The 15,967-nt window shown below is 44.7% G+C and overlaps 1 protein-coding gene across 6 annotated transcripts in view; it reads right to left on the reverse strand.

Annotated features, from left to right (window-relative positions):
• Nucleotides 1–15,967, reverse strand: part of DMXL1 (Dmx like 1) — a 151,908-nt gene that overhangs the window by 135,263 nt on the left and 678 nt on the right. The gene's annotated exons all lie outside the window — the stretch shown is intronic.

The following is a 15,967-nucleotide window of genomic DNA, read 5'->3' on the forward strand; positions in this document are numbered from 1 at the left end:
AATCAAACCGATATAAGTAGGGTATCAATTTAATTGTATGGACCTACAGAATAAAGATAAGGTGTAATTTTTACCGAAAAATTTACTATGTAGAAACGGAAGCCCCCAAAAGTTACAAAACGGCGTTTTTTTTTTTTCAATTTTGTCGCACAATGATTTTTTTTTTTCCGTTTCACCGTAGATTTTTGGGCAAAATGACTGATTTCATTACAAAGTAGAATTGGTGGCGCAAAAAATAAGCCATCATATGGATTTTTAGGTGCAAAATTGAAAGAGTTATGATTTTTTAAAGGCAAGGAGCAAAAAACGAAAATGCAAAAACGTAAAAAAAACAGGTCCTTAAGGGGTTAAATGGGTACTCCGCTCCTAGACATTTTATCCCCTAGCCAAAGGATCTCGGCTGCGGCACCACAGATAACCTGTGCACAGAGTGAACTTTGGTCCATGCCGAATGACTGGCTATGCGGAGCCTCGTGTCGTTACAGCCACTCAATGCAATTCTATGGTAGGGGGGCGTCCGTCACGACCCCTCCCATAGACTTGCATTGAGTGGGCGTGGCCGGGAAGTCACAAGCGGGGTATGGCCGTGATGTCACGAGCCTCCGGCGCTGCACCCAATGCGCTAAACGAACGCCGGGTGCAGCAGGGATATCCCCAGGGTCCCCCGACATCAGACATCTTATCCCCTATCCTTTGGATAGGGGGGATAAGATGTCTAGGGGCGGAGTACCCCTGTAAGAAAATAAAGTTCACGTCCATCTGACTATACAAGGAAAACAACTATAGCAACTATACAAAAACAATTGGAATCAGGTCACCTGATACTACAAAATTATATATAATGTAGTCCCTCAACCTACAATGCCCTTACATCACAATATTTTTAACAAACCATTATGTTTTCTGGATCATTGTAACTTGAAACCGTACACAACATACAATGCTACAAACAATCCAGATCAGCAAAATGAGTCAATGGATTAAAGAACTGATCAATCAGAATAAGCATTTCACTGGTGTAACACCTGTATTTATGAAGTGCCCTCACTGATCAGCTGCCAGTGCCAGGATGACCTGGTCCTTTGGACACCAGGTGAGGGTGGCTTTATTATATATTTTTTTTTTTTTTGCCATTCTGTATGGGACCCTGAAGAAGCTCCTGTCTTCTACATAGACAGTGATTTACAGCTCCCAGCAGCTCTTTCTTACTTTTATACGGAAGGACCAATCACTGGCTTCACTGGAACCAATTACCGGTTTTTCATAAAGTTCTGGTCTTAAGATATGGTCATCATGGAATCAATTATTATGGTTGAGGGATCATTGTGTAAATACACACTTTTTCATAGAGTTACATAGAAAAAAAGTGACTTCTGCTTTACACACAAACCCATGTGTGAAGCGGCTGGCCACAGTGCCATGTGCCAGTAATGGAGATGAATGATTAGCGGGAGAACAAAGTTGCGTGCTAAGAAGCAAATATTTAGCCTTAGGGTACGTTCACATGCGCAGATTTTTTAGCGGGTTTTCTGCTGCGTATTTGAAAGTGGGCGGGCTCTTCTCGGCTGTCCGCAGCAGATTTTCCGCGGTGGAATGTACACTGCGGAAAATCCGCCGCAAGCCCCATTGAAGTCAGTAGGGACTGTGGCGGATTTTCCGCAGCGTAAAAACTTGCGCTCTCGTATGCCTTTCTATGCGCTACCGTATGTAATTCATTTCAATGAGCCGACCGCAGTGAAATGTTCGGTCCGGTCGGCTCATTTTTGACCCATATGCACTTTTCCCCTGCACCTAAAACCGTGGTCGACCACGGTTTTAGGTCCAGTTGTAAAAGCGCATGCGGGGCAAAAATGAGCCGACCGAACGTTGCACTGCGGTCGGCTCATTGAAATGAATTACATACGGGAGCGCATAGAAAGGCATACGGGAGCGCAAGTTTTTAGCTCTCCCCGCCGTATGGGGGAAAACGTAATGGGAACCCAGCCTTACCCTGCTAATGCTCCTTATGCAAAAAAAAAAAATAGCTGGAGTGTCCCTTTAAATTCCTGATTAAATGGGTATTTTGTACTTTTAAGCGATGTGCCCTTGATGTCCCATCGTTGAATGCGCCCTACTATCTGTAAACTGTGCTGATATCACGTGCAAGCGGGGGATACATTCAACGATGGTACAGCGGGACTTAGAAGTGGTCCGCAACCATCATCATGGGGTTGGCTTGTCAGGATAATTAGCTTGTCACCGATAATTCCTTTTCTGGAAGTCTCCACGACAGCACCCATGAGATTATCTCCTCCACCTGATTGGGACAGGAAAAAACACTGAGAGGTTAAATTCCCCACCCCTTCCTGTCCACACCAGTGTATTTATAAAGAACACCGAAAAGGAAAAAAAGTGCACCAAAAAACACTACAATAAAAAAACCAAAGGGTGGGATGTATGGGTGCTGTCGTGGAGACTTCCAGAAAAGGAATTATCGGTGAGTATGATTCACCCTTTCCCCCCACGTCTCCACGACAGCAACCATGAGAAATACCAAAGAATTTACTTAGGCTTGGACTACAGCACTGAGAACTTTACGTCCAAAGGCCATATCCTCAGAAGACAAAATGTGAACTCTAATGTCTGGAAAAGGTATGAAGGTTTTTCCAAGTGGCAGCTTTGCAAATCTGTTCTACAGAAGCTCCAGCTCTCTGCCCATGATGAGGAAATTGCTCTAGTAGAATGGGCCTTCAATTGTCTAGGAGGGGCTATTCCTCTGGTCACATAAGCCTCTGAAATTGCGGTCTTAATCCATCTGCCTATAGAACTCCTAGAGACTTTCTTGCCTCTATTAGGGCCAGCAAACTGAATAAACAGATGGTCATCCTTCCTCCACTGACTAGTTCTTTTAATGTAGATGAGGACAGCTCTTCTAACATCCAAAAGACTATATGATTTTTCTAAGTCATTTTTTGGATCTGAACAGAAGGATGGAACCACAATATCCTGTGATCTATGAAAGGTAAAGACAACTTTAGGGAGGAAGTTAGGATCAAGCTTAAAAATGATTTTGTCATCCAAAATTCTGATAAAAGGCTCTCGCATAGAAAGAGCCTGAATTTCACCTACTCTCCTAGCTGTAGTAATGGCGATTAAAAATATAGTTTTGAGAGTCAAACATTTTTCAGAAATAGAATCCAGAGGCTCAAAGGGATCCAAAGGAAGAGCCGCTAGAACTGTATTTAAATTCCACTGAGGACAGATATTTAAAGTCTTAGGTCTGAGTCTGCTGGACGCTTTAATAAACCTTGAAATCCACATGTTATCAGCCAATTTTACATGATAGAGAGCACAGAGCAGAAACCTGTACTTTGAGGGTACTAGGGGAAAGACCTAAATCAAATCCCTGCTGAAGGAAGTCTAGAATTTTAGGAATCACCGGAGTGTTGACAGAAAAAGAATCCCCACACCAAGAGATACATTTCTTCCAGGTTTTAGTATAGATTCTAGAGGTACTATCTTTATGGCTAGATAGAAGGGTATTTACTACTTTTTTAAGAGAAACCTTCCTTCAGCAGAATGGTCTTTTCAATTTCCATGCTGTCAAGCTGAGGTTTTTGATCTGAAGATGAAAGCATTGTCCCTGGGACAGCAGATCCTTTTGAAGAGGAAGGCAGATGGGATCCTCTACAGCCAGAGTCTTTAATAGAGAGAACCAGCTCCTCTTTGGCCAGTATGGAGCTACTAGGATTAGAATGCAATGATAGTTCATTAACTTCTGAAGGACCTGAGATATTAGCGGCAGGGGAGGAAATGCGTATCCCATACTGAATGTCCAATTCTGAGCTAATGCATCCACTGCTAGCGGAGAGTCCCTTGGATTTAGGGAATAGAATAGATCCACCTTGTGATTTCTCTTGGTTGCAAACAGATCTATTTGAGGAACCCCCCATCTCTCCGTAATCATCCTGAATGCCCACGGAGCTAGAGACCATTCCCCTGGGTCTAATATGTGTCTGCTCAGGAAGTCTGCCTCCAAGTTCCAGACCCCTTTGAGATGGACTGCTGAGACAGAAAGCACCTTGTTTTCTGCCCAAGAAAATATTTGATGCAAAATTGACTGGAGAGCTGTGTACCTGGGACCTCCCTGACGCCTTATAAAGGCCACTGCAGTCATGTTGTCCGAGTAAATGAGGATATGGCGATTTTTGCAGATCTCCTCTAACTCTTGGAGTGTCATCCATATTGCCAGTAGCTCTCAAGTTGGAAGATTTTCTTGCTGTCTGAGGATCCCATTTCCCTTGGACTACTCGAGACTGAGTGAGCACCCCATCCTCCTGCACTGGCATCCATTGTTATAAGTAACTGGTTTGAATGAAACCAACCTACTCCCTTCTTTAAATTCTTCTTGAACGTTCACCATCTTAGATGGGTTTTTACTTGAGTGGGAATTATTACTCTTCTGTCTAAAGCTTTCTGAGACTTGTCCCAAATGGCTAGGATCCACTTTTGTAGAGGCCTGGAGTGAAACTGAGCCCAAGCTACTGATTGGATGCATGATGTCATATGACCCAGAGTGGACATTGCTGTCCTGATTGTACAGGAATGGAGGCTTAGAAACCTGGAGACTAATGCCTGCAGTAATACCCTTTTGGAATCCGGAAGAAAGGAGGTCTGGATCCTTGAATCCAAAAGGGTACCTAGGAAAGGTTTCCTCTGACTGGGAATAAGATCTGATTTGTCTAGATTTAGGATCCAACCCAACTTCTGGAGAACAAATATAGTTCTCTGTAAATTAAGTTCCAGTTGAGGAACTGAGTCCGCCACTATCAGTATGTCATCTAGAAAAGGGATAATTAGAATAGACTCCTTCCTGAGAAGGGCAACCACCTCTGCTATGACTTTTGCAGATGACAGGCCGAATGGGAGACAGACAAACTGAAAGTGGCGGACCCCAGACCCCCACTGGATGGCAAATCTCAAATATTTTTGGGAATTTGAATGGATGGGAATGTGGTAATATGCATCGCGAAGATCGATAGTCGCCATCATCGCCCCCTCCTTTATTAACTTAACTGCAGACTTCACAGTTTCCATCTTGAATTTTTTGTAAACCACAAATTTGTTCAGGGGTTTCAGGTTTATAATTGTACGGAACTTCCCGTTTGGTTTGGAAACCAAAAACAGGGAAGAATAATGACCTAGGCGCCTCTGAAGGAGAGGAACCTCCTGGATAGCACCCAGGGAGAGATTGTCCCGAACACCCTTGAGAACTAATTTCTGGCTTATTTGACTCTGCTGAGTAACAATATACCTTGGAGGGGGAGGCGATGACAACTCGATCCGGAGGCCCTGAGATATTATCTCCACTATCCAGGGATTGGGAATTAGTGACTCCCAAACCGGGGCAAAATGGGAAAGCCTTGCCCCCACTAGCCTGGCGTCATTGCTTAGGGTTGGAAGAGGACTGACCGGGTTAGTAAAGATATTTCTACCCCTACCACCCTTCCTGTAAGACCAACGTCCTGTTTTCCCTTTACCTCCTACTGAAGGAATGGTCTGATTGGGAAAAAAGACGAAAAGGAGACTTTAGGTTGGACCTTATCTAAGGGCAATCCTTTTTTATTGTCTGCTGCTTTTTCCAGAATAGAATCCAACTCTGGACCAAACAAAAATTTTCCATGAAAAGGAAGGGAGCAGATTTTACTTTTTGAAGTCATGTCTCCCGACCAAGATTTTAACCACAGTACACGCCTAGTGGTATTGGACAAAACAGCAGTACAAGAAGCATGTTTTACCGATTCTGCAGAGGCATCTGATAAAAAATTAGATGCCATCTTAAGCAGAGGTAAGGATTCAAAAATCTGGTCCTTAGGGGTATCAGACTGGAGGTGGTATTCCAACTGGTCTAACCAAACTCCGAAAGTCCTGGCTACACCGGTAGAGGCTATACTAGGCCTTAACAGTGAGGAAGCAGCCTCCCAGGACCTTTTAAGCAAACTCTCTGCCTTTCTATCCATTGCATCTTTAAGTTGTGTAGCATCCTTGAAAGGCAGAGAGGTACGCTTTGCCACTTTAGCAACCGGGATATCTACTCATGGCATCGTGTCCCAGGTAGTAGAGTCTGTAACATCAAAGGGATAATGCCGTTTTAGACCGCTAGGAATAAAGGCACTCTTTTCTGGCATAGCCCATTCATCTTTAATAATTTTATGCAAATTTGTATGAACAGGGAAAGTACAGGGTTTCCTGTCTCCTAGGCCTCCAAAAAGGTCATCCTGGATAGACTTAGTCTCCTGAACTTCCTCTAAATTCAAGGTAGAACGGACAGACTTAATTAAGGATTCTATATCATCAGAATTAAACAAGAATTTTTTCAAAGAGGAATCTTCCTCTTCATGAGGATTTTCCACAAATTCTCCTTCTTCCAATTCTGGAGATACACATTCTTCAGAATCCGAAAAAGACTCCATTTTAGTCTTTTTTTTTTTTTTACAGCTGAGGCATTAACCGAAGTAGTAGGAGCCACAGGGGTAACAGGTGTAAAAGAGGCCAATGCAGAGTGTATCTCTGAATGAATCATGGATTTAATTTCTTGCATAAGAGTTGGAGAGTCATCTTTTACTACTGATGCAATACATGATTTACACAGAGATTTAGAAGCAGATTCAGGAAACTCCTTATAGCAAATAACACATTTCTTAGGTTTTGATTTTTTTGGTTTAACCAAAGAACCTGCAGAATCCTTGTCTTCCTGCAAATACAAGGAAGAGAAGGATAAAACACCATGCAATGAAGATAGGCCAGGGCGAACCCATAGGCCCTCAGTACTCACGGATCCTGGGATCACTGGAGGATCTGGAACTTTTCGCTGGAATCAGTTTAGAGCAGCTTCCATCTGGGAGAGGGGCTTCTTATAGGAAAAAAGCCGGTCTCCAGATTCAAATTCCCCGCCCGAGCGAGGCCGGAAGTGACGTCAGACGCCAGCATCTCCGGCCGGAAGAAAACAAACTAGAACTCCTCGTTGAAGGCAGAGAACGCTGAAGGAGACCGTAGAGAGACCCGTACACTATACGGTACTCCCGCGGTATCCCTTCGCCTCCATGCTCCCGGAGAGAGAGGACCGGACCACGGGGAGAAAAAGACAGGGGGTGTGCTATGCTCACACCCCGAGTCCGCAAGGCCCCGGTAAGGACCTTAATTTCTTCATGCAGGAGAGTAAGAAACCCCCCTGCACCTCTCCGCTCCTTCCCTGACAGGGACAGGAAAAAACACTGGTGTGGACAGGAAGGGGTGGGGAATTTAACCTCTCCGTGTTTTTTCCTGTCCCAATCAGAAGGAGGAGATAATCTCATGGGTGCTGTCATGGAGACGTGGGGGGAAAAAAATGGAATACCCTTTTAAGATCTCTATTTACCATCAGTAAATAGGAGAATTAGTGTTTATGTCCAGAAATTGCAGTAATCAGCTCAGTTCCAGACTCAGCCCAATACGTCATAGTGCCGCTCAGTGTTTGGCTGAGTGACAACTGACATATGAACCCCTAGCGCCCGGAACGAACAAAAAAAAAAAAGCTTGGGAGAGCGGAAGCAGCGGGGAGCGTGCAAGGTATGTACAGTTTTTAATTTTTTTTTATTTAAATAACAAACAGCCTGGGCACCGCAATTAAAAATAAAAACCATTTGCTGGAGAACCCCTTTAATAACAGCCTGTGACATAGTAACACAGAGGAAAATGTATTCTATAAAAATGTTAAACAGTAACCTCTTAATCAGATTAAAAAAAAAATAGCAATAGTAAAAAAATACTACAAAGAAAACCCCTATGCCACTTATTTTACAAGTGATTTTTTTGTGCATACACAACATTCATATTTGTAGTATAAATAATGCTAAACACACAGTCGTTCTTACAAACCCCAATATATACAGCTATGGCCTCATACGGCTGATTTACTAGGGAAAAAAAATTACATCTGACGAAATGCAGAAACGGAGAAAAAATTTGTCATTAAGGGGTTAAAATCTTTATTTAGTTAGTCCAATGTTATACATGTAGACCTATAAAACCTGATCATCCTAAAAGGTGTATTTATCCTGCCTCAGGCTACAGGTGCCCTTGTCCAGAGTCACCGTGCCCTTCCAGTCATCAGCAGTGAGCTATGGTGATGGATGAACATGCTACACTCTTACACGAGCAGATAAATACAGACCACCAGAAGGAAACAACAGTGAAAACAATCACAGAAACCCTCATATGACACAATCTTTAAAAAACAAAACAAAAAAAAAACCTGTATAGTTTTCTTTATGTGGAATAGTTAACAGTTAGTCTAATAGACTCCCATTGTAATTCTGTATACCACCCGCTATAGCAGTGCAGGGCAGAGATAAAGGTGCACAGTATGTGCAGCAGAGCGATGTCACTATGACATGTCAGAAGATTAGTATTATAATAATAGCTACACTTTAGGATTCAGACGCTGAAAACCAGTACGGCGGAGAGCTTGCTACAATAGTAGGTGTGGAGTTCAGGTGTATATCTTCTGTCCACTCGTGCATGTAGAAACTAGCACAGCGGTAGAAACACTTTTCCTACGAATGTATTTAGCTCAAATACAGTTACCTACAGGAGTGTGGAAATATATATATATATATATATATATATATATATATATATATATATATATATATATATATAGCAACAGGAGAATATATATAATATATATATTTTTTTTTTTATACTTGCCCAAGGGACTAAAACGGGAGCACAATCCACTTTTCCCTCATGACAATCCACTTGTCAGGGCCAATTTTTGTTTTTGCCTCCTCCTAACCATAAACTCTTATTTTTCCATCTACAGGCCCATTTGAGGGCTTGTTTTTTGCAAGACCAATTGTACTTTGTAATGACACATTTTATTATTCCATAACATGTTCCAAAACTAAAAAAAAAACAAACATATTGGTGAGGTGAAATTAAAGTAAAAAAATACGGTATATAAAATAATCATTTAGCAAATTTGGTGTTTTTCTTTTTTTAAGCCATTTACCTTGTGGTCAAGCTAACATGTTATTTTGATACTTTAGGTCGGCCTAATTACAGCAATACAGCTGTACAGCAATACCAAATTTGTATAGTTTGTCACATTTAAAAAAAAAAAAAATGTTTGTATACAAAGGTGTATGAGGGCCCTTTTTTTGCACTATAATCTGTTGTTTAAATACATAAAGGGAATCAACACGGTAAAGGAGGAGAGCATATTTAACCCCTTAAGGACCGGGGTTTTTTCCGTTTTTGCATTTTCGTTTTTTGCTCCTTGCCTTTAAAAAATCATAACTCTTTCAATTTTGCACCTAAAAATCCATATGATGGCTTATTTTTTGCACCACCAATTCTACTTTGTAATGACGTCAGTCATTGTGCCCAAAAATCTACGGTGAAACGGGAAAAAAAATCATTGTGAGACAAAATTGAAAAAAAAAACGCCATTTTGTAACTTTTGGGGGCTTCCGTTTCTACGTAGTACATTTTTCGGTAAAAATGACACCTTACCTTTATTCTGTAGGTCCATATGATTAAAATGATACCCTACTTATACAGGTTTGAATTTGTCGCACTTCTGGAAAAAATCATAACTTCATGCAGAAAAATTTATACGTTTAAAATTGTCATCTTCTGACCCCTATAACTTTTTTATTTTTCCGTGTATGGGGCGGTGTGAGGGCTCATTTTTTGCGCCGTGATCTGAAGTTTTTAACGGTACCATTTTTGCATTGATAGGACTTATTTTTATTCATTTTTTCATGATATAAAAAGTGACCAAAAATGCACTATTTTGGACTTTGGAATTTTTTTGCGCGCACGCCATTGACCGTGCGGTTTAATTAACGATATATTTTTATAATTCGGACATTTCCGCACGCGGCGATACCATTTATGTTTATTTTTATTTACACTGTGTTTTTTCTTTTATGGGAAAAGGGGGGTGATTCAAACTTTTAATAGGGAAGTGGTTAAATGATGTTTATTCACTTTTTTTTTGCACTTTTTTTTTGCAGTGTTATAGGTCCCATAGGGACCTATAACACTGCACACACTGATCTTTTACATTGATCACTGGTTTCTCATAAGAAACCAGTGATCGATGATTCTGCCGCATGACTGCTCATGCCTGGATCTCAGGCACTGAGCTGTCATTCGGCAATCGGACAGCGAGGAGGCAGGTAGGGGCCCTCCCGCTGTCCTGTCAGCTGTTCGGGATGCCGCGATTTCACCGCGGCTATCCCGAACAGCCCACTGAGCTAGCCGGCATGCTTTCGGTTTCACTTTAGACGCGGCGTTCAACTTTGAACGCCGCGTCTAAAGGGTTAATAGCGCGCGGCACAGCGATCAATGCCGCGCGCTATTAGCCACGGGTCCCGGCCGTTGTTAGAGGCCGGGCCCGAACCGCTATGACGCGGGGCCACGCCGTGGCCCCGCGTTATAGATCGGGAGTGGACACATGACGTTCCAGTACGTCATGTGTCCTTAAGGGGTTAAAAAGAAGAAAAACTACCACAAGAGGACATAGTTTTAAAATAGAGGGGCAAAGGTTTCTGCAGTAATATCAGGAAGTAGTACTTTACTGAGAGAGTAGTGGATGCATGGAATAGCCTTCCTGCAGAAGTGGTCGCTGCAAATACAGTGAAGGAGTTTAAGCATGCATGGGATAAGCATAAGGCTATCCTTCATATAAGATAGGGCCAGGGACTATTCATAGTATTCAGATTATTGGGAAGACTAGATGGGCCAAATGGTTCTCATCTGCCGACACATTCTATGTTTCTATGTTTGTATCGGTTCCATTTTGGTATTGATTTAACTTTTTAAAAATCGCTTTTTACTTTTTTCTGGGGTGTTATAAAAAAAAAAAAAAAATAATTGCAGTTCTGGGGTTTCTTATTTTTTTCAGATATACGTAATTTACCACACGGGATAAATAATGTTATATTTTAATAGTTTGGACAAATGCAGCGATGCAAAATAGGCTTATTTTTATTATGTTTACATGTTTTTTATATAGGAAAAAGGGGGAGATTTGAACTTTTAATATGGAAGGGGTTAATGTGTGTCTTTTAAAATGTTATTAAAAACTTTTTTTTAAACTTGGGGAACTTTTAGGAGGAATCATTAGATTCCTCATACAGATCAACCCAGTTCTATTGAACTCCATTGATCTGTGTGCTCTGTGCTCCATTGATTAAGGCTGAATTCACACCACGTTTTTGCAATACAGTTCCTGTATATGTTTTCAATGTGAAAACCATGCGGAACCGTATTGAAAAATGTACACCAAAAGATGCATCAGGTTGTGTCCGTTTTGCATCCTGTACGGTTTTGTCAGTTTTTTTCCCCGTACCCAAAATCGTAGTCTACCACGGTTTTTGGTGTGGGTGAAAAACTGTATTAAACCGTATACGTTTTTTTTTTTTTTTTTTTAACATGGGAGTCAATGGGAACCGTACAGAACTGTATGTGCATACAGTTCCATCCGATTTTCACCATACGTTTTTTGACTTTGCACAGTTATTTTTCTTGGAATTTCAATCAAACCCGTGAAACTTTATTCAAAATGGAGAGAAAAGTTAACATTTTTTATTTTTTTTTTAAACGGATGCAACCGGACATCATTTTTCAAACCGTACACGGGTTGAGATTTTTACGCACGTTTTGATACAGTTTAGTCAGGTTTTGACGAATCCGTTTTTCATCAAAACCCTGATACGGGAACTGTACTGCAAAAACGTGGTGTGAATGCACCCTAAACCTGGTCCAGCCAGGCTCTATCAATTACAGAGCCATGGACACAAGGAACAAGGGGTAAGCCCTCTGGCTACCTCCACAGTAAAGTGCCTCCCCACTAGCTCACCACAGAGCATTTACAGCAGCGGTCTGAAAGGTTAATAGCCAGCCGCAGAATCGCTGCATGCTGGCTATTAGTGGCGGCACGAGTCAGGAGCCCGCTCCATACATCCTAAGCGCCACTGTACTTGTCGGAGGCTTTCAGGTCTGGCCCTGCTTGACCGAAGCAGGGCTAAAGGCCTGAAAAACTATATGCCGGTGCCCGGAACTGCATGTCCCGGATGTCGGGCAATAGGATTTCCACATCCCTGTACCTAGAATGGATACAGTCATAGTAAAACTTTTAGCTCTAAAAACAAGACTGTCTGCACAAAACTGTTCATATTCACTTACAGATATCAGAGAAATACTGTGGGACTATGTAAATACACAAATATCTTTTTTTAATTATTATTCTTGCATTGTACTTTTTACATAGGTCTGTATTAAAGGGTACCTCTCATCAAATAAACTTTTGATATATTTTAGATTAATGAATGTTGAATAACTTTCCAATAGCATGTTAATGAAAAATATGCTTCTTTCTATTGTATTTTTCCCGATCAGTCCTGCCAGCAAGCATTCCTGACTCATGCTGGAGTCCTAAACACTCAGAGCTGCCAGCCTGCTTTGTTCACAGCCAAACAGGCTGTGAACAAAGCAGGCTGGCAGCTCTGAGTGTTCTCCTTTGTGAACAAAGCAGACTGGCAGGTCATAGTGTTTAGGACTCCAGCATGAGTCTGAAATGCTTGCTGCCAGGACTGATAGGGAGACCCCTAGTGGTCATTTCTTCAAAGTGAAAAATTAAATAGAAAGAAGCATATTTTTTTTATAACATGCAATTTTAAAGTTATTCTGCATACATTAATCTATTATATATCAAAAGTTTTTTTGATGAGAGGTACCCTTTAAAATATTGTTTACTTTTGCTTCTACAGCTTGCTGTGTGAGCTCTATTTTCTTTCTATAATTACATATAGCCTATATGATTCTCCTGTGTATTGGCTTTCTTCCCTTTGGCTAGGTATGTCTTTGGTATTCGGCAAAAAATGGGATGTGGACTTTGTTCGGGCTGCTTTCCAATGGTATATCCTAAGGTAAATGGACTCAAAAGTGCAGCGGACCACACTTTTGGATCCTGTTAAATGAGCGTAAACCAGCAGAAAGTGGCGCTGTAGTAAGCCACAGTATATGTTGGCATCCCATTTCAGCCTATGTGAGCTGCTCTCAAAATGGGATATTTATCGATACCTGTGCAGAGTAAAGGTTGCCCAGTTGCCCATAGCAACCAGATTGCTTCTTTCATTTTGCAAAGGCCTTGTTAAAAATGAAAGAAGCAATCTGATTGGTTGCTATGGGCAACTGCACCACTCTTCCTCTACACTGGTTTTGATCAATCTCCCCCAAAGGCTTTTAAATTCTGCAGCACAATGATTTATGGATCGGATTTGTTGTGGTTTTCCCCATGGAAATCAATTGGGAAGGAATAATATTCATCAAATCTGTAGATTTACCAAATTCATAACAATTTTTGGATTTTAGTGCAATGGTGCTGAAGATTTTTCAGTCTAGAATGCATTTTCCTTTGAATGTTAAGTTGCTTGATGTTTTTAGGGCAAAACCTCATCCACTTACTGCTGCAAACGATTGGTATCTTCTAAGCACAAAACACGATAACCCAGCATTGCATGTGCATCGCCGCTTATCTCCGTACACTCATCACAATGTGGAATATATACATGACACCATATGACAGTGATGACAAGAACATATAGGGACATGAGACAGAACAGTATAATGGCACCTAATAGAGAGATCCACACTTCTACAATAGAAAACCATTCGGAACTAGGACACAATAACAACTAAGGGGTGTAACCATAAATGCCACACAAAATACCCAACCTATGGGCTGACTATATGTACAGGGCAATCCAACACTCATGCCATGCTTTCCTCGACTTCTATGGGGGCAAAAGTTATGGATTGCCAGTGTAGAGCTGTCATGTATGCCCCCAGCACCCCGGGCAGAGCGGTCATGTATGCCCCCAGCACCCCGGGCAAAGCTGTCATGTATGCCCCCAGCACCCCGGGCAAAGCTGTCATGTATGCCCCCAGCACCCCAGGCAGAGCTGTCATGTATGCCCCCAGCACCCCAGGCAGAGCTGTCATGTATGCCCCCAGCACCCAGGGCAAAGCTGTCATGTATGCCCCCAGCACCTCGGGCAGAGCTGTCACGTATGCCCCCAGCACCCCGGGCAGAGCTGTCACGTATGCCCCCTGCACCTCGGGCAGAGCTGTCACGTATGCCCCCAGCACCCCGGGCAGAGCTGTCACGTATGCCCCAGCACCCCGGGCAGAGCTGTCATGTATGCCCCCTGCACCCCGGGCAGAGCTGTCATGTATGCCCCCTGCACCCCGGGCAGAGCTGTCATGTATGCCCCCTGCACCCCGGGCAGAGCTGTCATGTATGCCCCCTGCACCCCGGGCAGAGCTGTCATGTATGCCCCCTGCACCCCGGGCAGAGCTGTCATGTATGCCCCCTGCACCCCGGGCAGAGCTGTCATGTATGCCCCAGCACCCCGAGCAGAGCTGTCATGTATGCCCCAGCACCCCGAGCAGAGCTGTCATGTATGCCCCCAGCACCCCGGGCAAAGCTGTCATGTATGCCCCCAGCACCCCGGGCAAAGCTGTCATGTATGCCCCCAGCACCCCGGGCAGAGCGGTCATGTATGCCCCCAGCACCCAGGGCAAAGCTGTCATGTATGCCCCCAGCACCCCGGGCAGAGCTGTCATGTATGCCCCCAGCACCCCGGGCAGAGCTGTCACGTATGCCCCCTGCACCCCGGGCAGAGCTGTCACGTATGCCCCCAGCACCCCGGGCAGAGCTGTCACGTATGCCCCAGCACCCCGGGCAGAGCTGTCATGTATGCCCCAGCACCCCGGGCAGAGCTGTCATGTATGCCCCCAGCACCCCGGGCAGAGCTGTCACGTATGCCCCAGCACCCCGGGCAGAGCTGTCATGTATGCCCCCTGCACCCCGGGCAGAGCTGTCATGTATGCCCCCTGCACCCCGGGCAGAGCTGTCATGTATGCCCCCTGCACCCCGGGCAGAGCTGTCATGTATGCCCCCTGCACCCCGGGCAGAGCTGTCATGTATGCCCCCTGCACCCCGGGCAGAGCTGTCATGTATGCCCCCTGCACCCCGGGCAGAGCTGTCATGTATGCCCCAGCACCCCGAGCAGAGCTGTCATGTATGCCCCCAGCACCCCGGGCAAAGCTGTCATGTATGCCCCCAGCACCCCGGGCAAAGCTGTCATGTATGCCCCCAGCACCCCGGGCAGAGCGGTCATGTATGCCCCCAGCACCCAGGGCAAAGCTGTCATGTATGCCCCCAGCACCCCGGGCAGAGCTGTCATGTATGCCCCCAGCACCCCGGGCAGAGCTGTCACGTATGCCCCCAGCACCCCGGGCAGAGCTGTCACGTATGCCCCCAGCACCCCGGGCAGAGCTGTCACGTATGCCCCAGCACCCCGGGCAGAGCTGTCACGTATGCCCCAGCACCCCAGGCAGAGCTGTCATGTATGCCCCCAGCACCCCGGGCAGAGCGGTCATGTATGCCCCCAGCACCCCGGGCAGAGCGGTCATGTATGCCCCCTGCACCCCGGGCAGAGCTGTCATGTATGTCCCCTGCATCCCGGGCAGAGCTGTCATGTATGCCCCCAGCACCCCGGGCAGAGCTGTCATGTATGCCCCCAGCACCCCGGGCAGAGCTGTCATGTATGCCCCCAGCACCCCGGGCAGAGCTGTCATGTATGCCCCAGCACCCCGAGCAGAGCTGTCATGTATGCCCCCAGCACCCCGGGCAAAGCTGTCATGTATGCCCCCAGCACCCCGGGCAAAGCTGTCATGTATGCCCCCAGCACCCCGGGCAGAGCGGTCATGTATGCCCCCAGCACCCAGGGCAAAGCTGTCATGTATGCCCCCAGCACCCCGGGCAGAGCTGTCATGTATGCCCCCAGCACCCCGGGCAGAGCTGTCACGTATGCCCCCAGCACCCCGGGCAGAGCTGTCACGTATGCCCCCAGCACCCCGGGCAGAGCTG

Source organism: Hyla sarda, chromosome 1, assembly GCF_029499605.1.
Source record: "Hyla sarda isolate aHylSar1 chromosome 1, aHylSar1.hap1, whole genome shotgun sequence".
Lineage (NCBI taxonomy): Eukaryota > Metazoa > Chordata > Amphibia > Anura > Hylidae > Hyla > Hyla sarda.